General features: G+C 39.6%; 1 long non-coding RNA gene across 1 annotated transcript in view; it reads left to right on the forward strand.

The window, feature by feature from the left end:
- LOC138829090 (uncharacterized) overlaps positions 1–23,652 on the forward strand; it is a 78,001-nt gene extending 54,349 nt beyond the window's left edge. Inside the window, exon 3 of the long non-coding RNA XR_011372484.1 lies at positions 22,210–23,652. This is a non-coding gene — a long non-coding RNA (uncharacterized lncRNA). The remainder of the gene's footprint in view (positions 1–22,209) is intronic.
- The last annotated feature ends 3,223 nt before the right edge of the window (positions 23,653–26,875 follow it).

Below are 26,875 nucleotides of genomic sequence, written 5' to 3' on the forward strand. Positions count from 1 at the left end.
TTTCCCAATTTGGAGAATAAAAATTATTTCTTTAAAGCCCGTGAGTGCCCTGGGGATGTAGCTAGCAATAGAGTGTTTACTTGTAGTGTGCAAGGCCCTGGTTCCATCCCCAGCACCATTGGTGGGGTGGAGAGGGCTCTGGAGAATAATAAAACTTGTATGAAATATCTTAACATAAAAGGCTTCAGGGAAATTTGCAATGATGGAAGACCGTGACTTTTCATCCTTTTTAATATGAAATCCCCAATCAAATGAAATCAGCCCTTTCAGTTTATCTAAGCACTTCTCAAATCCCAGGCTTGAATGAAGTCTCACTGACTGACTGAGCTCTCATTGCTCTACTTCCGCTCTGTACAGACTGAGCATACACTGTATAATTTTCCTAACAACTTGATGCCCTTCTGTGTTGTGTATTGTGCAACAGTATTTTCTTGTCTAGTACTTTGCCTGCAGATTGCAGCCATCCTTCCTGTCTGCATTTCCCTTATTCTTGTTCAACATAACCTAAGCACTCATGGAGGATCTGTGCACATTTGTTGGTGAAAAGTATCTGTTAGAAGGAGAAGTGAAAGGTCCAATTAAAGACTCAAGATCCACAGAGTCCCAGGCTGTCCCTGGAGCAGGGTACCCTAGACAGCCAAGGTAGAATCTAGAAGACAGTGAAATTGATTGTTTTTCCTCTGAGTCTCTTTGGGTATCTCTCATGACCTGGCCCTGGATATGGCTGACTCTGGGTTGCTTTTCTATTGCTGTAACTTTCTGGAAAAAGGATCATGAGTCTCTCCTTACATATTGGCTCAAAGCCATTCTTTTTGGGCCAGGCTGAGGGAGTGGAGTCAGCCCAAGCATTATCTAGGGTATGCTCTGGGTCTCTTGGCTGAGAAGGCCAAAACACTCACTGTCAACTCTGCTGCTTGCTTTTCCTTCTCCCCAGGATCTGGAAAGAAAGGAGGAGGAGCCACCTCTTTTTCTGCTCTGTTTGGGTCTTATCCATTCTCCTCCATCCTACACGCCTCCACCTCTCCCCACTCTTGTTTCCCAGGCCATTATCTTTATCAGTCTTTCTGACTTTCAGATTTTTAATTCTTATATCTCTATTATTCATCTCCTTTTCTATCTAGACCCAGTCCTCACTTTACCTTTTTTTTAACCAGTCCTGAGGCTTGAACTCAGGGCCTAGGCACTATCCCTGAGCTCCTTTTGCTCAAAGCAAGCATTCTACCACTTGGGCCACAGCCCACTTCTGGCTTTTTCTGTTTATGTGGTAGTGAGGAATTGAATCCAGGGCTTCATGCATGCTAGGCAAGCACTTTACCTTTAATCCACATTCCCAGCCCCTCACTGTATCTTTTTGACGTTAGTTATTTCCACTGTGCTTTCTGCCCACAGAGTAGACGGGACAGGGAGGTAATTAGGCAGGAGAGGGCCTAGTTGATTTCTATAAACTGTACTCATTTTAAGAGCGAGCTATTGTTATTGTTAGGTGGGGAAAACAGTGCTTGCATCACACAGCCCCTCAGAAGCAGGAGAGTATCCTGATAAGAGTTAACCACACTTCCTTGCACAGAAACAGCCTGAAAGTGGTGCTGGTATCAAGCTGCAATGTTAGGGAGTAGAGGAAGCCCCCTGAAGTAGGCCACACATGCTAGGCTATGCAGTTCTGAGCTCTCCCACCAGCCCTTCCGAGTACACTGCCTCAAGCCACACATCCAAAGTGAAATGTGGGTGTTTTAATCACTGAAGAGAATCCTTAATACTGCTCCTACAGCACATAGCTGTCTCTCTCGTGCCAGGAGCCGCAGGGAGCCGATTGCTTCTCATTCTGAACTGGATCCAGAAGCGTTAGGTGAGGCGCAGTACAATTTTCAGTTGTTATCATATGAAGCCCTTAGAGACACTTCTCAATTCTAGCAATTAGCCACATAGGGGTCAACCAAGTGTTCTCAGCTCTAATTAACAGCTGTGTTGAATCTGGGACACATACAATTCCTTTGGGCATACACTCCTCAAACAGAAACAAAACCAGAATATCAAGCTCTTTCCTCATTATCAAAGGCCATGAAGTCTGAAAATGATTGCCCAGGGTATTCTCAGTAAGGATGCCAGCAAACTAAAGAGCTTCTGGAGAGAATGTATAGATTTAAAGGCAAAACTACAACCTCATTTGTGCCCTGAAATTATCCACTGGTGTTCAGAGGGCTCATAGAGTACTGAGGGAATTGGGTATTTCCCAGCTCTGTGCCCTGAGCCCAGCTATACCCAACAGGCTACATGATACATCACTACACAAATCAAAGGCTTCTCTCTGGCTTCAAAAGGAAGAGGAAAAGGAAGAGGATACTTTGTATTGGGAGTCCTGCACTGAGTGGGAACTATGCTGATGCCTGTTGAAGTTGTTCTCTGGGTATTCTGGCTTGTTGCCCTGCCTGACAGCTGCAGGAGTTCTGTTAAAAAAAAAAAAAATCTGAGGCAGAATTTCCTTTACAGCCATGACTGAGAACCCAGGATCAAGAGCTTTGTAGGCACTAAAGATATTACCTTCCACCCAGCCCATGTCATTTATTAGGGTCAATGAACAGCTGGCAACAAACATGGCAGCTGGTCACTCCAGCCCTGCATGGAGAAAATGCATTTCACTGGAATCCAACCAGTTGAATTTTTCTTCACTAACTGGGAACAAATATACAGACATTTCAAAATGCATATTGCAATACTGGAATATATTAAATGTACAGAACAATACCTATGGCTCTAGATCAGTTTTTCCTTCACGACTTTTTCTAAATAGCTTACATGTATATCTCCTTCCTCAGTCCCAATCCCCACTCCCTTCCTGGGCTTGATGTGGATCTTTTGGGTATTCACACCAAAGGTGTACATTCTTACTATATATGGTTATGCCCATAAATAATAATATCCTCTTCTCTTTTTTGAAATGTATATTAAGTGGTATCATTCTCTCCCTCTCCTTTTTCTTGTTTTTATTTCTCTCAACATGTTTCAGAATCAACCACATTAATATAGGCTAATCTAGCAAATTCATTTTAACTTCAGAAGACATGTTATTACATGACTATATCAAGACATTTGGGGGAAATTATTTGAAGGGAACTGCCAACATTGATACAATGAATAGGTTTGAAAATGTCTCTTGGGGGTATAGTCAAGAGATTTATCTCCATAATTCTTAAAGTATTGCTCTAGGGATCCTTTTTCAACGGTTACATTATTGAGGACTCCAAGTAGCTTTTGTTTATATAGATTGTATTGATTGTTATGCATGGTTTTCAAATTAAAACTGAGAACTTTAAAATTACTTATTTTTAATTCATTGCAAAAGAACAGTAAATCCATTCCATTTTAACATAACTATCATGTACTTAATGAAAAATATTAAGGGCATTACTTTCCATTTTTTTGTCAGTCATTTGAATGGTTGCCTTAATGAAAACAGCTGATCCTCATATCTGCTTCTGTATATGATCTTTCATAATATGTTATCTCTGATTGAAGTATATGAAGAAGCACAGGCCTCACACGGATGTGCAGTTGTAAAAGGGAGGAGTAGTATAATAACATCAGATTAATTTTGGATATTTTTTATCAAAGACATGAAATGAGTCAAGGACATAGAGGCAGGAGGATCTGATGTTTGGGACTAGCCTGTATTACATTGAAGAAACCCAGTCTTAAGCAAAGTTAATCAGTTATAGTTCCTTTTTTTTTTTTTTTTTTTTGCCAGTCCTGGAACTTGAACTCAGGGCCTGGAAACTGTCCCCGAGCTTCTTTTGCTCAAGGCTAGTGCTTTATCTCTTGAGCCACAACTCCACTTCTGGCTTTCTTAGTAATTTATTGGAGATAAGAGTCTCATGGACGTTACTGTTCGGGCTGGCTTTGAACTTCATTCTCAAATATCAACCTTCTGAGTAGAGTAGCTAGGATTACAGGTATGAGCCACCAGCATCTTGCAAGTAATAGTTTATAAAACTTAGTTTCTTACAATGTGAAATCTGAAATTATCTCGATGAACATACACTTATTTACATTAAAAAGCCTATTGGTGGGGCTGGGAAGATGGCTCAGTGGTAGAGTGTTTGCCTTGCATATATGAGGCCCTGAGTTCGATTCCTCAGCACCACATAAGCAAAAAGAAAAAAGCTGGAAGTGGCACTGTGGCTCAAGTGGTAGAGCGCTAGCCTTGAGCTGAAGAGCTGAGGGACAGTGCCCAGGCCCAGAGTTCAAGCCCCATGACCGGACCCCTCCCCCCCCCCAAAAAAAAACAAACCAAAAAAAAAAAAAAAAACCATTGGTCTTTCTTTCTTGGTCATTTGGAAAACAGTTCACTGAAATTATGCATGTCTTAACAAATGTCGACAGATTTCATTATGCGATAACAAAGTACACATTTATTTATGTCACCAATGATTTAATCATGAAAAGTTTTTGTTGTTGTTGTTGTTGATTTTGGTCGGTCGTGGGGCTTGAACTCTGGGCCTGGGCACTGTCCCTCAGCTCTTCAGCTCAAGGCCAGCGCTCTACCACTTGAGCCACAGTGCCACTTCCGGTTTTCTGAGTGGTTTATTGGAAATAAGAGTCTCACTGACCTTCGTCCCTGGGCAGACTTTGAACCTCAATGCTCAGACCTCAGCCTCCTGAGTAGCTAGGATTACAGGCATGAGCCAAGGACCCCGGGCTCATGAAAGTTTTTTTTTTTTTAATAATGAAGTTTATAGTGGTGAACACAATTTTTATGAAATTCTAGTTTTGGTTTGGAAGCTCAACATATATCTTTGGCAACAGATGTAGTCAGTTTCTTTCCTTGAAGTGGCAAGGCTCAGTTTGTTCATGGTTTTGAGAAAATGCCTGTCAGATTCCCAAATTGGATTTACCCTAGTTTGGTTTTCCCTTCAAGTAAAAATGATATTTCCTGAAAAAGTAGGAGAATATCAGGCCTTAATGTGAAGTGTTTGAGTATGTACATTTCCCATTTCATTAACATAATATGAATATTAAGACATGTTGTAGCTGGACACCAGTAGTTCACTCCTACAATCCTAGCTATTTAGGAGATCTGAAGATTGAGGTTTGAGGCTAGCCCAGGCAGGAAAGACCATGCGACTTTTTTTTTCCTGGTCCTGTGGCATTGTCCTTGAGTTTTGTACTCAAAACTAAAGCTCTACCACTTGCACCCCAGCTCCACTTCCAGCAATTTTTGTTGTTAATTGAAGATAAGACTCTCACAGACTTTCCTGTCTGGCTAGCTTTGAACTGTGATCCTTAGATCTCAGCATCCTAGCTGGGATTACAGGTTTGAACCATCAGTGCTGGCCTTCAATGCCAAAAAGCTGAAAGTGGAGCTTTAGCTCAAGTGTTAGAGTGCTAGTCTTGAGCACAAAAGCACAGGAAAAGTGGTTAGGCCTGAGTTCAAACCCCAGGACCAGCAAGCATGCACATGCACACGTGCATGTACACACACACACACACACACACACACACACACACACACACACACACAAATGTCCCGAGCTTGAATAAAATTTAGTACTTTTTCTTACTTCACTTATCACACTAAGTGAAATTAAATTATTATAATTATTTTGTCTCAAGTACCCAGAAGTAAATAATATAGTAATAACCAAAACAGTTTATTACCACAGCCTTTATTTTTACTGAAGTACTAGCTCTTTTACTCTGGATTTCTTTTGCATTGGAAGGGCAAGCAAAAACAAAACAAAACAAAAAAACCCATGTACTGTGAGTCTGTTGGAACCTATGAGGTGTATGACTACTTTTTTTTTTTTGTCATGCTGAGGCTCAAACCCAAGGCCACGTATGCTAGGCAAGCACTCTACCACTGAGCTAAATCCAAAACAGACAGTCTCCAGTATTCCTGCCTCAGCCTCCTGAAGGCTAGAGTTACTAGAATTATGTCATACCTGGATTGCAGTTTAATCATATAATATTAAATTACTTTCAAAGAAGTTATGTTCTTTTAGACATCTAACAGCAGTATATGAGAGATTATGTTTTTCCATAACCTGATCAATATGGATTGTCTTATTAAGGCTGTATGTCTTCATAATAGACATTTAAATGTTTACTATATTAATATGTATGCTATCTTACTATTTCCCTTTTGATGCTTTGTGATTTTTGAAGTATCCTTTCCATGCGTGTGGTGTTTATCTCCACTTGTTTAAACAATTTATCTCAATATTCTTTGTATTTACCGGTAATAGTACCTATATATAGTACCTATATTTTTTACTTGGTTGTTCTTGGTTATATTTCTATGCTATTGAATTTTGTATATTTACATTATTTTTAGAAATCAAATAGCTCTTATTATTTCTAATAATAAATTACCTTAGATCTTTCTACAGAAGGAATCTCCTTCATGGCAGGACAGTAGAAAATCATCATTTTGAAATATGCCCAGAACATTCGCTTCTTCCCAACAAGGCCTATCCTCAAAAGAAATTTTTTTTTTTTGGGGGGGGGTCCGGTCATGAGGCTTAAACTCTGGGCTTGGGCGCTGTCCCTCAGCTCTTCAGCTCAGGGCTAGCGCTCTACCACTTGAGCCACAGCGCCACTTCCAGCTTTTTTCTTTTTGCTTATGTGGTGCTGAGGAATTGAACCCAGGGCCTCAGGCTTGCAAGGCAAGCGCTCTACCACTGAGCCACCTTCCCAGCCCAAAAGAAACTTTTGCCAGAGCCTGACTAGTGTTTTATCAAACATTGATTAACCTAAGGGAAGGGTAGGAAAGGAAAACACCCAGCTCTAGCTGTATCTTCCTTTCTTTCTTCTCTAAAGAGGGGACAGGTTGCACAAAACCAATCCAGGAAATGCTTGTTTAGCAATGGGCTCACTGAGAGCCTGAGACTTAATCATCTATCTAATAGGCCCCTTCCTCTCTCTGTGGGAAGAGAGTTGTAGAATTTACCACTACATGAGTTACAACCCCTCCCCCCTTTCCACCCTTCTCACACCAGGGAATATAACTGAAAGAATTGTGTGCCTCAGACATTACTTAAGAAAACATACATTAGGGAAACCTAAAAACAATAGAGAGGCAGAGTACATTAGAGGAAATTTTAGTTTCTTAAGTATCTCTAACAACAGCAAACAGTAAATGCATCTTAACATTTAACCAGATACATATCAAACCTCATGGTAAAGGCCTAATTACATCAATTTTTGTTATCTAGTATATAATATTTCTAAAACATTGTATTTTGGAAACAAAAAATGTCTAGACATTCTGAGAGACAAAGGACAATTCAAAGAGAGAGAGAGCAGGAAGAGACTTAGATATGGCAGAGGTGTTAGGATTATATGACTGAGAATTTAAAACAATTACTATTAATCTGCTATAATAGTTTTTGTTTCTATATTCTTACCAGTTCTTACACTTATTAGTTCCTTCCATAGGGCCTTCAGCATAATGTTGAATTGAAAAGGAAGTAACAGTCATTCCTTCTCCCCTGAATTTAAAAATATTTTCAACATTTCACTTTTTTTTTCACTGTTGTTGGTTATAGGGCTTGAACACTGGGCCTGAGTACTGTCCCTCAGCTCTTCAGCTCTACCACTTGAGCTACAGCTCTACTTCCAGTTTTCTGGTGGTTGCTTGGAAATAAGAGTTTCATGGCTTTTCCTGCCCGTGCTGGCTTTGAACCATGATCCTCAGATCTCAGCCTCCTGAGTACCTAGGATTACAAGTGTGAGCCATCTGCACCCAGCTAACATTTCACTATTGAATATGTTTGCATTGGTTTTGGTAGATCTTGTTTTTCAGGTTAGGAAAGTCTCCTATTTCCAGTTGGCTAAGAATTCTCTGTTTTTTTAAATCATGAATGGTTATTACATTTTATTGAATGCTTTTCCTGTATCCTCTGAGATAGTCACATGTTTTTTTTCTTTAATTTATTAATGTTTTCAAATGAAATAGCAGAATTTTTCTTATGGTAATTAACTATTCTATTTGTATGATTAAAAAAACACATCCTTGGGCTTGAGTTGCTATTATTTGATTTAGGATTTTCTTACATTTATGTTTTTAACTAAGATTGATTAATATTTTCCTTTCTTGTATAGTCCTTGTCTGGTTTTAGTATCAAGGATATACTAGCTCATAAAATGAACTTTCCATTTTTTAGTTCATTTTCTGGACATGAACTTGCCTGTAAAGTCATACAAACTTCATGTTCCTCCTATAAGTAGATTTAACTATTATTCCATTCTTTTCTAGTTGTAAGTTTAGCATATTTTCTACTTCTTTTCATGTTAAATTTTAAAATACATGTTAAAATCCATGTCAGTTTTCTTCATATTTATTGATACTAACTTGGTCACAATATTTTTATTATAATCATACTTAACTCTTCATCTCATTGTCAGTATTATTTATTTGTGCCTAATTGTTCATTTTTTCCCTTCCTTTTTGCTTCCGTTTCTCCCTCCTTTTCTGTCACTCCTTCCTTCATCCTGCTTTCTTTTTTCTCCAATCAACTTAACCAGAGTTGCCTACCATTTTAATCAAATCTTCAATATCAATAATTTTGAAGTATTTTAAAATTATTAAAACATAAAAGTACCCAAAAGTAAACAAAATATTGTACTTTCTTAGTCCCGTCAAAGGGGTAACCTTATTGCAGTATTTTTCATGTAATTAATTTGTGCTTTCATCTTTATTTTTCCTTCTACTTCCTGTTATTTTCTAAAGTTTAAACTGACATCGGCCTGGAAAGGTGGCTCAGTGGTAGAGTGCTTACCTTGCATGCAAGAGGCCTTGGATTAGATTCCTCAGCACCATATAAGCAGAAAAAGCAGGAAATGGTGTTGTGGCTCAAGTGGTAGAGCGCTTGCCTTGAGCTGAAGAGCTGAGAGACAGTGCCCAGGCCCAGAGTTCAGGCCCACTGACCAAATACTAATACTAATAATAATTAATATATATATGCTTTAATATTTCCAAATATGCTAGGCACTGGTGGCTCATGCCTGAAATCCTAGCTACTCAGGAGACTGAGATCTGAGAATTGAAATTCAAAGCCAGCCCGGGCAGGAAAGGCCTGAGAGACTCTGATCTCCAATTAACCACCAGGAAACTGGAAGTGGTGCTGTGGCTCAAGTAGAGCATTAGCCTTGAGCTGAAGAACTGAGGGACAGCACTCAGGCCCAGAGTTCAAGCCCCCATGACTAACAAAAAAAAGAACAAAAAGAAAAGATTTCCAAATATTAAGAATATTTTATTTATTTATTACTTCATCACACTATGCTCAGAAAATATGGCCTATGTATTTATATATTTTTAGGCTTCATTTATGGTGTAGTAAAGAGTCAATATGTACATAAATAAATGATTTTGAAAGATGACTTGTTTTGTAATTATTGAACATATGTATAACCAATGGCTTGAATTTATTAAGTCAGTTATAAGCAGCAACTGAATTTTCAACTATTTTATCTCTAGTTCCCATGAAAAAATATTCCAGTGTGATTATGAATTTATTAAATTTTCCTTAGATTTTTTTTCAGAATATTCTCTTAAGTTTAAGGCTATGCTGTTAGGTCTGTAGCTTCTCAACTTAACTTTCACTTATTGAGCATCTATTATACACCACACATTGTTTAAGATGGTGAAACAAGTAGCACTGAACAAAAATTATCACTAATAATGCTTTAAACATTTACTCTGTATTATCATAGTATTAACATGTATGAATTTTTCATGTATATTTTTCTTGTGTTTTGCATCTGTCTTGTTTTCAAACAAAGACAAGATTTAGTTATTTTTAATTCCAATCTAAGAACTTACGGCTCTTCATAGAATCTTTTTCTTTTGTTTTTGTTTTTATTACATGTTTTTATAACATGTCAAGTAAGCAATAGGATTTCTGAATTGAAAGAATAAAAGGACTTTTTATCATTTGTGAAGAGGATATAATTCTTGATTAACTTTAAGTATTGTTAAGGCTACTGTACAGATTAAATACTGACAATAACAAAAAACTCTCTCTAATTATATAACTTCCTACTAACAAAGAAGAAAAAAAGACTTTGAGCAATCAAGACCACAGATGACAGGAACAGAGTAAAGAGAAAATACAAAATAACTTGTCAACAATAATATCAAATATATGAATAATCAAAACAAAAGAAAAAGATTGTCTTGCCTGTAATCCTAGCTACTCAGGAGGCTGAGATCTGAGGATCACAATTCAAAGCTAGCCCAGGCAGGAAAGTCCATAGATTCTTTTTTTTTGTTTTGTTTTGTTTTTTTTGTTTTGGGTCTGGTCATGGGGCCTGAACTCTGGGCCTGGGCGCTGTCCCTCAGCTCTTCAGCTCAAGGCTAGCGCTCTACCACTTGAGCCACAGTGCCACTTCCGGCTTTTTTCTTTTTGTTTATATGGTGCTGAGGAATTGAACCCAGGGCCTCTGGCATGCAAGGCAAGCACTCTACCACTGAGCCACCTTCCCAGCCCCAGTCCATAGATTCTTATCTCCAATAAACTATTCAAAAAAAGCCAGAAGTGGTGCTGTGACTCAAGTGGTAGAACACTAGCCTTAATTTTTAACCATATTTATAGACATTGCAGAACAGAAGTTGAATTTTTTTCCTTGAATGCTAAGGATTGAATGCTGGGCCTCATGCAGGCTAAGTACATGTTCTACTGCTAAACTATTCTCTCAGCTAGAAGTTTTAAATTTTTGTGAGATCCAAGAAATAAGATTTTTCCTTTTATGAATCGTGTGTTTGGCATCAACTCCCTAACGATTTTAACCTAAATATCTAGTAGTCTCTCTGTATGCTGTTGTAGCTACTTCTTAGAACACAAACTATTTCCATTGTTGTGTATGTGAACTCTTTCTCAAACTGGTTCATTTCTAAATCTTTTTGTATATTACAAGTTTTGGAAGGTGAGGTAGAGATGTTTTGTTCCTTCATTTTAGACCCCTGCATGGTGGAGGTCACTCTATTTTGATGTTTTATATTTTTTCCTGCCAAAGCTTAAGAAATTTTATGGGTCCTATGCTAGTTTGGGGATTAACGTACCTTAAGTGCACTAAAATATGGACTTTGCTTTTTTGGGGGTTGGTTGTGGAGCTTGAACTTGGGGCCTGGGCACTGCCCCTGAGCTTTTTTGTTCAAGACTTGTGCCCTACCACTTTGAGCCAAAGCTCCACTTGTGGTTTATTGGAGATAACAGTTTGACAGACTTCTGTGCCCAGGCAGGCTTTGAACCTTGATCCTTAGATCTCAGCCTCCTGAGTAGCTACGATTACAAGCATTAGCCACCAGTGCCTGGCTTGCTTTCATATTGGATCTAAAGACCCCTTACACACACACACACACACACACACACACACACACACACACACACACACACAATCTCTCTGTCTCTGTCTCTCTCTGTCTCTCTGTCTCTGTCTCTGTCTCTGTCTCTTTCTCTCTCCCCCTCTCTCTCCTACATACACCTTGGAGACTTTATCCAGTCCTCATCAGGTACAAAGCAATTTTACTACATTTGTGAGCCACTGGGATAACTTTGTAAAGTGCTTTTGTCATGGATGTAACAAATGTTAAGCAATACTTAATTAAGCAGGAGTCCCAGTTGCAGCTCTTTGCCTTTCTCAAGTTTATAGCCATGGATTTTTTCCCCCAAATGTGTTTGACAAATCCCTAACTTTGTACTGCAGTTTCATAGATTCAGATCTAACCTTTCCACGTTACTGTAGCCTAACTGGAATTTACTGCTTTGACTTGAGTTCACCTTGTTTTTGGCATCTATGGTCTCCCTTTTCTTCTCTCATTTTTCCCTCTTTTCTTTCTCTTAATCTTGACATTGTCATCACATTTTTGTATTATTTTACATAGGATTTTAATATATTTGAGGTGTTAATTGATTCTCATTAGTCTCAACTCAGATTTTCACCATTAAAATATTCCCTGTAAGTTTTTTTTAATGTTGCAGGAAACTGTATCAAATAATAAAACTGAAGAGTATTTTAAAAGTCAAAGGAAAAGAGCAAGGAAATAAGATGTTAAAATGACAGAAGTTCAAAAGGGAAGCCCTACTCTATCTCTACCTATTGAGGTGTGTGTTTGGATGGAAAGCACCACATTTTCTTCGATCTTTCTGATCACTTTTCTTCCTTCTGGTCCCGTTTTACCACACTTCCCATTTGTAGACTCTGATTTGCTACAGCATGTCTTGTCCTGAGCTGTGTTATCGCAATTCTCCTCCTCATATTCTATCATCCCCATTCCTGAGCTATCATTTTAGATATTTTATTCTAATGTTACAACTGAGTATTGAACCCCCAGCTGCTTCCCAGGTTTAACTCAGCAATACTCCTGCTAATTTTAAATGCTTGTCTCCATCACAAGATACTCTTAGTCCTACAAAATTTTGCGCCAAAAAAGTTGGCATAAAACTATATGGATAGAATTTTGATACATACAAGGAAAAACAGGCTTCATCTAGGAGAGAAGATGAGTGTATTTCCACAAGTGGAGTGGCAGTAGAAAGGACATGCTTATAAAGTACAATCAGCGCATCATTCTCACACTTGGTGTTTTTCAAGTCAACACACATTTGTACTTCTCTATTTTGTGTAAACAGTAGTGCTCCTGATTAAATCCACTGAAAGGATTCTTACTGCATTTGGGATGAAATTGAAATTTCTTATAGAGGCCTGTAATTATCTTTGATCTGGCAGTCTTCAATCTCAGCTCTGTGTCTACCTTTCAGTACATAGATCCAGCTCCTCTTTTTTTTTTTCTCTCTCTATTTGTTTTGTGCCAGTGGTGGGGTTTGAGCTCAGAATATGAGCACAGTCTCTTAGCTTTTTCACTCAAGGCTGGTGCTCTACTACTTGAGCCACAGCTCAGCTTTTGGCTTTTTGGTGGTTAATTGGTGTCTCAGAGACTTTCCTGCCTGGGCTAGCTTCAAACTTTGATCCTCAGATCTCAGCCTCCTGTGTAGCTAGTATTAACAGGCATATGTAATCTAGAGATAATTAAACATTTATGGGAAGATGTACATAAGTTAAATGCAATTGTTATGTCATTTTATATAAGATATTTGAAACCTTGGACTTTTATATCCTGGGAGGGGACATCCAGAAACCAATTCCTGTGGTTACTGGTGGGATACTGATATATGGCTGTATTTCATATCTCCCTTATCCTCAGTGGTAAGGAATGTATATTATACTCTCTTCTACAAACATGCTTACTACTATTTCTGTAAGTGAGCTGTCAAACTGTGGTTCTTATGCAGTTAAAAGACTGTTCAATCTCATATTTGCAGGTTCAGTGGAAAATTATCACATCTATCAGGACATATATGTAAGAGTACTCACAGCATAATCCTTCTGTAATAGCAAAAGTATACAAAGAGCTAATGAAAATGGTTCAATAAATTGTGCTCTGTTCCTGCTACAGAGTATTATAGGATGTAGAAACTAAATTCATTATGATTACTGAGAAACCTTTCCCACAGAATATTGAACCAAAAGGAAAATTCCCAGAAGACCAGTTTGATGCTCAAAAACAAAGCAGAGCATATTGTGTAGACCCATACATATGGGTAATGCAACAGCAAGAAGAGCAAGGGTATGACTTTTTTTTAATGTAAGAGAGCAAAATGTTGAACAGGGGAGGAATACATAGATCAGTGTAAGTCATGGAGAACTTTTAGCTACGTTGAGAGGTGGGTTCATGAGTGATTATTATGTTGTTATAATGCTATACAAAGCATGAGTCAATTAAATGAGGTTTATGTAAAGACCAAATGCTCAGTCAAACCTCTTGATTAATGACACACAAATTAACATGAATCAAGATGATGATTAACCCAGTTTTATCCTCTGAAATTCATAGAGCAATCATACCACTTACCAAGTTGCCTATTGTGCAGGCCTAGTTTTATTTCTACAAACTAGGCAACAAGGATGAATGTGTTTCTATTTGTGTATCCAACTGTTCGCCTAACCAGATTTTTTAAATAAACTTTTAATTTTAGAATGGTTTTAGATTTATAGAACAGTTGCAAAGATAGTATGGAGAGATCCTATTACCCTTCTCCTGTTTTCTCTATTATTAACACCTTGAGCTACTATGATAAACTTGTTCCAACTAAAAACCAAAGTTAATACATTAAGTAGGTTTTAAGCCTCCTGAAATCTCAGTTTTGTAGCATTCCCCATCTTGCACAGAACACATGTGTCTAATTGATGAGGAAATAACCTTACTTATGACTAAATTTTCTGTAAATATAAGCTCCATCTTTCATGATCCTTTATAATTTGTTCTAAACTGCTTTAGCTGCTTTGAGATTGAATTGGAGCTAAGTTGGGTTTAATGTTCTTAGAAGTCATTGTTTTTTAAAAAAATTATTTATCAGCTTTCTGATTAGCATGAGCACAGGAAGCCAAGTGTCGAACTGTTTCTTTCTTTCCTCCCCCCCCACCCCCCCCCCGGGTTTCTTTTCTAAATCAGGTCATGGAAAATGGATGCTATTTCTTTAAATAATATAACCAAGCAGATCCCTGGATTACAATTAGGTTACGTAACTTGCTTATGAGCTGCTTTTCATTAAGACTTGCAGTGGGCAATGGGGCTTTACGTTTCAGAGCAAAGCTGGGGAGAACAATCCTGTAAGAAGACAGAACACATGGGGGTGTGAGTGGGGGGGTCAGCAGCAGGGACTGCAATAACTTCCACCCGGGACGGGACAGAGTTCAATGTAGGTGGCTCATTAAATCTTTAAAACATCCTTTGTCCAACTCCAAATACATATAAAACACATGCCGAGGACCCACACCGAGAAGGAAGATTGGGGTGGCCAGTGTTTAGGAGGCTAAGCAATAAGGAGCTCTCCAGGGAAAACATTATCAAGTTTCTGCAGAGCCATTGCTCAGTTTCATTTCTTGCAGAACACAGATTACTAGTAAACAATTAAAAGATGTGGTCAGTGGGCAGAGACAGGAGAGGGAAACTAGGGTAAAGTGAAGGAAGGGGTGACATTGTTCAAAAAGAAATATGCTCACTACCTGACTTATGAAATGGTAACTCCTTAATAATAACAATAAAAATTTTTTTTAAAGATGTGGCCAAGGGAGGTAATGAAAATCTGGGTTCCTTGGGCTGGGAGGGTGGCTCAGTGATAGTAGAGTGCTTGCCTTGCATGCATGAGGCCCTGGGTTCTATTCCTCAGCACCACATAAGTGGAAAAAGCCGGAAGTGGTGCTGTGGCCCAAGTAGTAAGGTGCCAGCCTTGAGCTGAAGAGCTCAAGGAACAGTGCCCAGACCCAGAGTTCAAGCCCCACGACCGACCAATTTTCCCCAAAGAAGGTTGTTCATTGCTATTGTGCAGAAAACTCGCTACAGGATGAGACTGTTTTTTGTTTTTCGTTTTTTTTGGTCCGGTCATGGGGCCTGAACTCTGGGCCTGGGCGCTGTCCCTCAGCTCTTCAGCTCAAGGCTAGCACTCTATCACTTGAGCCACAGCGCCACTTCCGGCTTTTTTCTTATGTGGTGCTGAGGAATCGAACCCAGGGCCTCGAGCATGCAAGGCAAGTGCTCTACCACCGAGCCACCTTCCCAGCCCAGGCTGAGACTGTTTTTGATACTGATGTTAAAACCATCTCATAGATGATGGTAACTCCTGAGAAGTGAAGTCACAATTAGAAGAAGCCAAGTATTCTGAAGATGGGAAACAGCCTTCCTGACAATAAACAGAGGAAATTTCTGCTCTCCATCGACTAGGCTCATAGAAAGAAAGGACAGTATAATACCAAAACTATCCCCAATGCAGAATTCCTCTCTGAGTTGGAATTATTGAATGGTTACTAAAATAGAAATCAGGAAATGTTCAATGAAATTGGAACCCTTCATATTCCTGAAGAAACAACTGTAATTTGCTATATGGAAACAGGCCCAAAGCGAATTCTTTAAGCAGCCAAATTCAAACTTGTTTTTATAACTTTTGATAAACAATAATCTTCTAAAAATTCTCGAGAATGGTATTTCATAATCTTATATTAAATTGCATAGTTTATACAATTATCTAAAATGTAAGATAAAGGGAACGTTTTTCTTTTAATTTATGGTTACCTTAAAAATTAGTTAACAGTTAACTTCAACTTCCAATACTTATACCTATTATCTTTTATACGTTTCTTAGATTAAAAATAAACAATCCAATAACCAATGTAAATATAAACTACATGCTTGAATGCAAAGGAGTTCATTAATTCCAGTGGTATTGTACATTAATCTTGGCCTTAGAACAGTCCAAAACTTGCCTAAGCCTTGTTGGTTGCTGGGGCGTCTTTGATTCTTGTGTGTGTATGTAATTTACTAATGAATCTTGGTGTCATTTAGGACTGACCCAAGCACATCTGAATAGGCCTGGTGAATTCTGGACAGCTAAGGGACCTCATCACGTACTGAGCAGGGCTGGGAGAACACCAGCACTGAGATGAGTAAGAGACTTTCAAAATGTGTAGTATGAGTTAGAATCAGTGCCCCTTACTCTAGCTGTAGGAGGTTGTATGCATGTCTAAAAGGGAAGATAGTAAAAGACATACCATAAACTCCCTCCCTGTGATCCTAAGTGTTGTGAGCCTTGCATATTCCTAAGGAGACATAGAAAAACAAGAGGAACAATCTTAAGTGATGGCCAAAGGGAACCAGAGCACTAACATCAATCCTTACTCTCACATGTCAATCAACAAGAAAGACGAGATATTGGCCAGCACTTGTCTTGAGGGTGTGATCACCAGAAATGCATCTTGAGGAACCTGCAAGTGAGTTGGGGGGTTGAGGGATACAACACAGAAAGTGTATGAAAGTATGTGTGTCTGAGTCTAGGTTTAAATTTCAACCCTTCCTTTGCCACATAAGTATGTGTTATCAGGATATATCACTTGAACTCTAAGCCATACATTGTTGTTGTTTTTTCTTTTTTTTTTGTTGGTCATGGGTCTTGAACTCTGGGCCTGGGCGCTGTCCCTGAGCTCTTCAGTTCAAGGCTAGCACTCTACCACTTGAGCCACAGCGCCACTTCCAGTTTTCTGGTGGTTAATCGGAGGTAAGAGTCTCACAGATGTTCCTGCCTGGGCTGGCTTTGAACTTTGATCCTGAGATCTTAGCCTCCTTAGTAGCTAGGATTATAGGTGTGAACCACTAGTGCCCAGTTGAAGCCATAAATTTTGATTGAAGGCAATATTGTTTTTTCAAGTCAACCATGGTCCAAAATATTAAATGGAAAAGTCTAGAAATAAATTAATAAGTTTTGAATTGCATGCTGTTCTGAGTAACCTGGTAGAATTTGCACTTTTTTATTTTTTATTTGGAAGTAAATCATCCTTTGTCAGCATATCCTTGATGTAATATGCTACATCATATGCTAAGCTGCTCACTTAGATGCTTTCTCTGTTATCAGATTGACTATTGTAATATCATAGTGCTTTTAATCAAGGAACCTTTATTTGCTTGATAAACTTGATAAACTACTGATAAACTACTGATACTAGCATTTTAGATATGGCAAGAAAGTTATAAAGATTTTTGTAAAAGATAAAAGTCTCAGCCTTGATGGAGCACAGATTAAATGCTCATGCCTGTAATCCTAGTTACTCAGGATCTGAGGATCTAGGTTCAAGGCCATTCTAGGCAGGAAAATCTGTGAAACTCTTTTTATTTTATTTTATTTTTTATTTTTATTTTTATTTTTATTTTTTGGGTCCGGTCATGGGGCCTAACTCTGGGCCTGGGCGCTGTCCTTCAGCTCTTCAGCTCAAGGCTAGCGCTCCACCACTTGAGCCACAGTGCCACTTTTGGCTTTTTTCTTTTTGCTTACGTGATGCTGAGGAATCGAACCCAGGGCCTCATGCACGCAAGGCAAGTGCTCTACCACTGAGCCACCTTCCTATCCCACTGTGAAACTCTTATCTCAATTAACCACCAGAAAACTGGAAGTGGTGCTGAGGCTCAAAGTGGTAGAGTCCTAGCCTTGAGCAAAAGAGCTCAGGGGCAGCACCCTGGCCCTGAGTTTTCAAGCCCCATGACTGACAAAAAAAAAAAAAATCTCAATCTTACTGTATATATGTATGTATTGAAGTAATAGTAATAGAGGGTTCAGTAGTAACTAGGGTTTCAGGCATCCCCTGGAAATCTTGAAACATCATTTACAGATAAGGGACTGCTATTGTGGGACCACTATTACTTAACTCAACACTGGGCCTGCCATGAAAGAGGTAAATATTTGCTGGGTGGATATCTAACCAACACCACCAGTAAGTTATCCATCAGGGGCTTGTTTCACATCTAGTTGTCATGTTTATCCAGACCCCATCCTGCATCCCCCAGAGATCAAGAACTAAATCTGCTTCCTAATATAAAAATTGCCTGTCCTCTGAGGAAAAATTATGTAGAAAAGCTACAAATAGGAATATCTGAAATATCTGAAAGCTTCTGCAATAATCTACAGATGTGCCTTACTTTCACAAAATGGCTCTCCCAGCTAGCATTCTACCATTGAATATTGTTTTGATGATAAGCCTTATGTCACTCTTAATGCTCAGTGTGTGTGTGTGTGTGTGTGTGTGTGTGTGTGTGTGTGTGTGTGTGTGTGTGTGTGTGTGTGTGTGTGTGTAATCCTGGAGCCTAAATGCAGAGCCTAAGTGCCATTCCTGGGCTTTTATGTTCAAGGCTACTGCTGTACCACTTGAGACACAGTTCCACTTCTCTCCTCAGGCTGGCTTCAAACCGTGGTCCTTAGATCTCAGCCTCCTCAGTAGCTAGGAGTAGGAACATGGGCCACAGGTGCATAGCATAGTGCTCATTATTTTTTTTTTTTAAGAACTATCACTCAGCAGTTTTTGACCAAATTTTACTGAAGTCTTCTTCTCTGCAAGATTTTGTTTTAGACCAACCCAACAGAAAGAAAAGGAGAAAGAAATGACGACAGCGATGATGGTAGCCCAAGGGCAGGCTATAGTTTAAAAAAAAAATGAGGACAGAACAATAAGACTGTCTTGGTATTTTTTTGTTAAATTCTCACAGGGGCTATTGTCTGTCACACAAAAATAATGATAATAATAATAATGATAATGATGATGTGCTTACTGTGTACCAAATACTGTGCTTCTAAAGAACTTCATGCATTCATACATTGCTTCATTTAATTTCTACAACAGCTGTTTGCTGGTTGCTTTTTATTAAACTAGACCACAGATTAAGGTGAAAGTTTTCTCTAAAAGAGCCTGACGACATTCATTTGCTCGTTCATCTTAGTTTCAATATCGCACAAAAAGTTTGGGGAACAAAAATGGAAGAGAGATGTTTGTTTTGTTTCCAGATATTGCTAGACAATAGAATTTGAAGGGGGAAGAAAAAATACATGAACATTCCTTTCATATCTGTGTGTGCCAAGCACCTTTATCTATATGATTTTATTTAATCTTCATTTTTATCCAACGATGAAAGGAAAAGTCAGCAAAGTTTCAAAATCCAAGCCCAAATAAGGCTGACTCCAAAGTCTATGTTCTTTTCATCTGTCAGTGGAGGTCGGTTTCTGCTGCTTACTAAATTTTGGTTCTCTGAACAGTGAAATAGAGATAAAATGCCTGCCTACCTCCCCCTTAGAATTGTTAAGAAATGATGTGAAATAATTGAGCTGGGCTACAAAATTGAATCAGACATGCATCCTGAGAATAACTGATCCAAATTCAAAAGACAGAGATCTAAACTGTAACTATGATACATAATCTTAAGTGTCATTATACCTGTTTGAGTAAAATTAGGGGAGCACAGAAAATAATTTTGCTGTTGTCTGGGTAATCCATAGGAAGATTCCATGAAGAATATAATATTTCTCCGGGCGCTGGTGGCTCACGCCTGTAATCCTAGCTACTCAGGAGGCTGAGATATTAGGATCATGGTTCAAAGCCGGCCGGGGCAGAGACTCTTATCTCCAATAAAGCACTCGAAAACCGCAAGTGGCGCTGTGGCTCAAGCGACAAAGTGCTCACCTTAAGCTGAAGAGCTCAGGGACAGGGCCCAAGCCCAGAGGTCAGCCCCAAAACTGACAAAAAAAAAAAAAAAAAAAAAGAATATAATATTTCAGCTAGATCTTTAGAGTAAGGGGGAGATTTCATTAAGGGTATTTTTTGTTTTTTGTTTTTGTTTTTTAGTAGGAGGTAGAGGAGGAAGTTACTGTAAGGAGAATAAACGGAAAGGGCAAAGGCATGTAGGCCTGAGAGTGTGATAAGTATGTCTAAGATACCAGAAGCTGCAAAGAGAATGGCCAGAGAACCATATGCCCTGGGACTGGCAGACAATGAGCCTGGAATTACTGGACCAGATTGAGAAGGGTCTTGAATGCTGTGCTAAGGCTGTTTGACTTAATTCTGTAGGCACTTGGGAGCCACCAAGGGTGACTACCCAAAGAATCCATAAGGACAAAGAGTCTGAACAGGTCCTTTTGCCATTCTGTTCTTGTGATGAGCACAAAGTCCCATGTTCAGAACATCACAGTCGGTTGCCATGGAAATAGTAATGGGCCTCACTATGGGAATAAATTATCCTCATCATTACACCTTTCTTCCAAGGAACTCAAAGTGTTTGTTGTATGTGTTTTCTTTTCTTTCTTTCTTTCTTTTTTTTTTTTTTTAATAGAAGCACCAGATGGTGGTTAAGGGAGAGAAGAAAGCCTAAAGACTCTTGAATTAAAGGAGATTTCAAAGGAATGGAAGGAAAAACACAAGTTGAATTTTGAAAGGTTTAATCAAAACAGATGGCAGAATATCTCAGCCTGAGGGAAGGGGAAAACCGTCTCGGAACCCATCTGATTTGGGAGCATCTTCACCCTTGCTTCTCAGGTCCTTGTCTGCTCTTCCTGCAGGCTGACACTTCAAGCTGGTTAATGAGGAAGGAAAGGCATGTGTGATGCTGCTGCGTGTGTGTGTGTGTGTGTGTGTGTGTGTGTGCGCACACACACGCACACAGGCATGTATGTCAGATCATATATATGCCAGACATAAGAATTAACATTGCTGAAATGTCTTTTAAATTAAGTTGCTATAAGATACAGATTTAGTATGCTATGATCGTTCAGATTTTATTTATTTATTTATTTTTAATTTTTATTTTTTTGCTGGTCCTGGGGCTTGAACTCTGGGCCTGCGTGCTATCCCTGAGCCTGTTTGTGCTCAAGGCTAGCACTCTACCACTTGTGCCACAGTGCCATTGCTGGCTTTTTCTGAGTAGTTTATTGGAGATAAGAGTCTCACAGACGGGGCTGGGAAGGTGGCTCAGTGGTAGAGCGCTTGCCTTGCATGCATGAGGCCCTGGGTTCAATTTCCCAGTACCACATAAGCAAAATGAAAAAAAGCCAGAAGTGGCACTGTGGCTCAAGTGGTAGCGTGCTAGCCTTGAGCTGAAGAGCTGAGGGACAGCGCCCAGGCCCAGAGTTCAGGCCCCACAACTGGACCCTCCCCCCCCCCCAAAAAAAAGAGTCTCACAGACTTTTCTGCCTGCTGGGCTGGCTTTGAACCACTATCTTCAGATCTTAGCCTCCTTAGTAGCTAGGATTATAGGCATGAGCTACCAGCATCTGGGTTCAGATTTATTTAAAAAAAATAACAATAATGAATACAAACTTGTATCATCTTACTCTCATAGAATTGTCTTTTTTGCCAGGTGTCAGTGGCTCATGCTTGTAAACTAACTAATCAAGAGGCTGAGATCTGAGGGTCACAGTTCCAGGTAGGAAAGTCCATCTGTGGCTCAAGTAGTAGAGCACCAGCCTTGAGCAAAACTGCTCAGGGGCAGTGCTCAAGCCCTGAGTTCAAGCCCCAGGACGGGCACAAAAACAACAACAAAAGAAATATAAAATGCAAAAGGCAAGAAGAAATTAGAGTGCTGAGGTACTGGAGTAGTTATAATTATGCAACAAAGATTTAGTGAGTATCTACTGAATGCTAGGCGGCACTGTATTAGTTGGTAGGGATCTTCATATAAGCAAAACTGATAGGTCCTCCAAAGAGGATAATCAGGCAGGGATTTCTACCTAGACCTGTATTTGAATGACGTTTTAGCCATTATCCTCCATAGAAGCATGCTTCCTAACCTATTTTATTCCCTCTTCAAGAAAGTTATAGAAGTCATATTACTGTTAACCTTCTCTATTTTAGGCATGTATTTTAGGCATTTGGTCCCCATTCCCTTGTCTTCTCTCTACAAACTTCCCTTGTTGCATACAAGACTTCTTAAAACTAAAGAGAGACTTCTCAGAAGAAGAAACATATGAGGAAATGTTCATCATCCCTGGCGGTAAAGGAAATGCAAATAAAAACAACCCTTACCCCAGTCAGAATGGCCCACATCCTCAACTCAGCCAATGACAAATGCTGGAGGGGATGCGGAGAAAGAGAACCCTACTGCGTTGCTGGTGGGAATGTACACTAATACAAACACTTTGGAAAGCAGTCTGGAGATACCTCAGAAAGCTAAATATAGACCTCCCCTATGACCCAGCCATACCACTCCTAGGCATCTACTCGGAGCAACAGGAACCAGTATGCAAAGACTCATGCACCTCCATGTTTACTGCAGCACTGTTCACAATAGCCAAGATTTGGAAACAACCCAGATGCCCACTACTGATGAGTGGATCCAAAAATTGTGGTTCCTATATATAATGGAATATTATGCAGCCACTAGAAAGGACAAAATAATGGCATTTGCAGGGAAATGGATGGAACTAGAGCAGATTATTTTGAGTGAAGTAAGCCAAGAACAAAGAGATGGCACATGGTCTCCCTGATATGTAGTTGCTAAAGCCAAAATACAAGAAGATATGGCAGGGGCTGGGAAGGTGGCTCAGTGGTAGAGGGCTTGCCTTGCATGCCTGAGGCCCTGGGTTCGATTCCTCAGCACCATATAAGCAAAAAGAAAAAAGCCAGAAGTGGCGCTGTGGCTCAAGTGGTAGAGTGCTAGTCTTGAGCTGAGGGACAACGCCCAGGCCAAGATTTCAGGGACCACGACTGGACCCCCCCCCCAAAAAAAAAAAAAAGAAGAAGATATGGCAAACAGGACTCAAGAAACAAAGGACAGCCACACATTTTGTCATATCATTGCTAAATGACCCCATGTTCTGGACCATACATATGGTAGATATATGCACACAACAGAGGGAAGCCAGGAAGAGGAACAGAATAAGTGGGAACAGCCCACACTAAGCAAAAGGAAAGAAATGTAAACATCACCTGATATGGAAAAAATAACTTGTAATGTCAAAGCTCATAGAATTCACAAACTGTATAGACCGTGATAATGACAATTTGCCTTGTGAAAATTAAAATGTTTGTGACTCTAAGTATCACTATTCCACAATACTGTGAAATATTGAAATTTATGTAATCACCTAATCTCAATGAAAGAAAAAAAAGTGAGAGAAGGGATGGGAAAAGAGAGATGGGTGACAAGGTTGTCAGACACTTTGTACTCATATACTGTTTTGTAGAATGGGAACTTCGTTGTACAACTACTTAAAGATAATAAAAAAAATAAAGAAAATAAGCTTCATATACAAAGTTTTAAAAAATATAAGTATAGCATAACTAAAAAGTGTGGAAGTCAACCCTTCTAAGAAATCAAATAAAAAGAATTTCTTAGTATTTTAATGTGTATTTAATGCATTAAACTTGAATAATCCTTCACTCAAATTACAGTCTGGTCATTTTTATCTGTGTCCTTTCTTGTTGAATGTGATATTTATAATATCTTATGCTTCTTTATCTTTTAAATATATTAAAATGTTTAAGATCTTTAAAAAATAAAAAATAAATTAAAAAAAAAAACACAAGGCTTCTTGGTTCCTATTTTTGAGATTAAGATCTGCACCCCAAATGAATCCTGTGAGTCCTTAATCATTCTGCCTGAAATGAACTGCACTACTACATAGAAATGTCCTGCTGGCTGAGAAGCCAACAGTCTGGCTGCAGATGGTGGTTATGTCTGAAAGTGGGCAGGGAGAGAAAGGGGCGGGGCAGCCTCCCAGGAAGGAGAAGCAGAATGAATGCAAAGCCCCAGCCCCCTAGCTGGGCTCCTTATCTGCAGGATGATCTCGAATTCTTCCAACCTGCCTCAGTACAAAAGGGCAAATAGTTTTCCATAAAAAGCTGTACCTTTAGGTAACACACATAGTTGTGTCTTAAGTGACTTGGTTTTTCTCTGCTCACTGACTCTGATCTGCCTTCCACAGTCCTGTACAAAACTGAATTTTACTAAAACTTAAATGAATTTAAAATTTTCTTCCCTGAGGTCCTTGAGTCTGGGGCTGGTAGAAAAAGAAAAGAACCTTTTGTGAGAAAGAAAGCTGGAATGGAACAAGAGAAGTATATCCCAAATAAGTGATAAATGCCAAATCTTTAGAAAATTGGAAAAAATCCATGACCAAACAGGGCCTGGGAGAACCTGGAATGAACATGGTGAGGAGACGCAGTGACGGACCAAAATGAGGGACAGGGAGAGAGAAGCCACGAGGAAGGGAGTTGCACCGTTCCATAGTCATCCTGCATTCATTCTAAGGCTAGAAGGACTTAGGAGGAGTGGTCATGCATTTTTATGCTAGAAATGGATGGATTGGGTGCTGGGAGTCAAGGAGAGGGCGCAATCCAAGACGAGCAATTCACACCTTTGATGTAGGCAAAGAACTTCAGACAAGGGCCAAAGTCAAGAGAATGTAAAGATTTCATTTTGCCTTTTTAAAGTGTGAGTTGTGTTTAGAAGCACTACTCAAAAACTCAGAGAAACTCAGAGGAGAGGTTTGGATTGGAGTAATACATTTGGCAATTGTCAACACCTTTTTTCCTCCCTCCCACCCTTCCTCTTTCCTTTCTTCCTTCCTTGGTGCAAGTACCTGGGCTTGATCCACAGGATCTCACAATTTTGGTCAGCTTTCTTGCTCATGGCTGGCTCTATTACTTGAGCCATGCCTCCATTCTGGCATTTTGCTAGTTAATTGGAGATGGATTCTTGCAGATTTTTCTTCTTGGGCTGACTTTAAAGCATGATCCTCCAGATCTCAGCTTTCTGCATAGCTAGGATTACAGGAGTGAACCACTGGTACTCTGCAAAACATCTATTTATGTATGTATGTATGTATGTATGTATGTATGTATGTATGTATGTATGTATGTATGTATGTGTATGTATGTATGTGTATGTATGTATGTATGTTAGTCCTGGGACTTGAATTCAGGACCAAGGCGCTATCTCTGAGCATTTTCACTCAAGGCTAGCAGTCTACCACTTTGAGCTAGAGTATCACTTCCAATTTTCTGGTGTTTAATTGGAGATAACAGTCTCAGGGACTCTCCTTCCCAGGCTGGCTTTGAACAGCAATCCTCAGGTTTCAGCCTCTTGAGTAGCTAGGATTACAGGCATGAGACACTGGTACCCAAAAATGTCAATTATTTTTTTTTTTTGGGTCCGGTCGTGGGGCCTGAACTCTGGGACTGGGTGCTGTCCCTCAGCTCTTCAGCTCAAGGCTAACGCTCTACCACTTGAGCCACAACACCACTTCCAGCTTTTTTCTTTTTGCTTATGTGGTGCTGAGGAATCGAACCCAGGGCCTTGAGCATGCAAGGCAAGCGCTCTACCACTGAGCCACCTTCCCAGCCCAAACGTCAATTCTTATTGTTAGGGAAATGGATATAAGTTCTAGGACACAGTGTAAAAGTACAGATCTGTACTTTAAGAGAGGAGGAAATTGAAGTTGGGGAAGTAATTTATCAAGTAATTTATCAAATATACTCATTCTGACACTAGTGGACAATGGAATCAAGATTCAAACCAAGGCCTACAGCAGGTAGCAAGCATAGCTACTATTATTGTTTTTGTTATACTTGATTCAAGAAGCAATTGCTCCATTGATTTATGTAAAACCAGTTTAGTACCTCAAACAAGGACACAAAACTCCTGTGATGTGCCCTGGGAAATGCCAAGGCTGTACCTCCCACCTGCCATTCTAAATTGCTGGCTCTATACTGGGAGCTTCAGTTCATAATCCCTGGTCCAGCACTTAGTTACGTCTACCCTTTGCTCAGATCCTTTGGCCGAAGGCATCAGTGGAACGCTGGTACACTGCCAGCTTTGCTCACAGAGGCTCTTGTCTATCTCTGAGATTTAGTCCTAGCTCCAGATCCCTGCAACAAGTATGGCTCCCTGGGTAGTTTATTCATGAGGAAAAAGCAGGCAACAGCCTATCTCTGCCCTCTAATGTATATTCTTCCATTAAAAAGCGTTTGATTATTCTTTTTATTTTATTTTTATTTATTTTTTTTGAGGGGGGTGGTCCGGTCATGGGGCCTGAACTCTGGGCCTGGGCGCTGTCCCTCAGCTCTTCAGCTCAAGGCTAGTGCTCTTCCACTTGAGCCACAGTGCCACTTTCCAACATTTTTCTTTTTGCTTATGTGATGCTGGGAAATCGAACCCAGGGCCTCATGCATGCAAGGCAAGGGGTCTACCACTGAGCCACCTTCCCAGCCCCTAATTATTCTTTTTATACATACCTTCCATTTCCAGATTTGGGCTAGTTATATGATTTTTCATTCTATCACCTTGTATCTCCTGAGAGTTCCTTCTTGCTTCCCTCCCCCCCATCTTTCTCACATCATGTTTATTACCTCAAAACAACCTACTTTACTTCCTTATTTCCAGTTACCCTTGCTTTTCTTGAAAACCCTTTGCCATTGCACTCTATATATCACTTTCTTCCACATTATAACCTGTAGAGAGCTGCGAGAGGCCGCACCTGGAAGATGGTGCCGGCTTCCGCCCTCCGCCTTCCCGATG

Source organism: Dipodomys merriami, unplaced genomic scaffold (genome assembly GCF_024711535.1).
Source record: "Dipodomys merriami isolate MVZ:Mamm:240054 unplaced genomic scaffold, mDipMer1.0.p SCAF_17, whole genome shotgun sequence".
In the NCBI taxonomy this organism is placed as follows: domain Eukaryota; kingdom Metazoa; phylum Chordata; class Mammalia; order Rodentia; family Heteromyidae; genus Dipodomys; species Dipodomys merriami.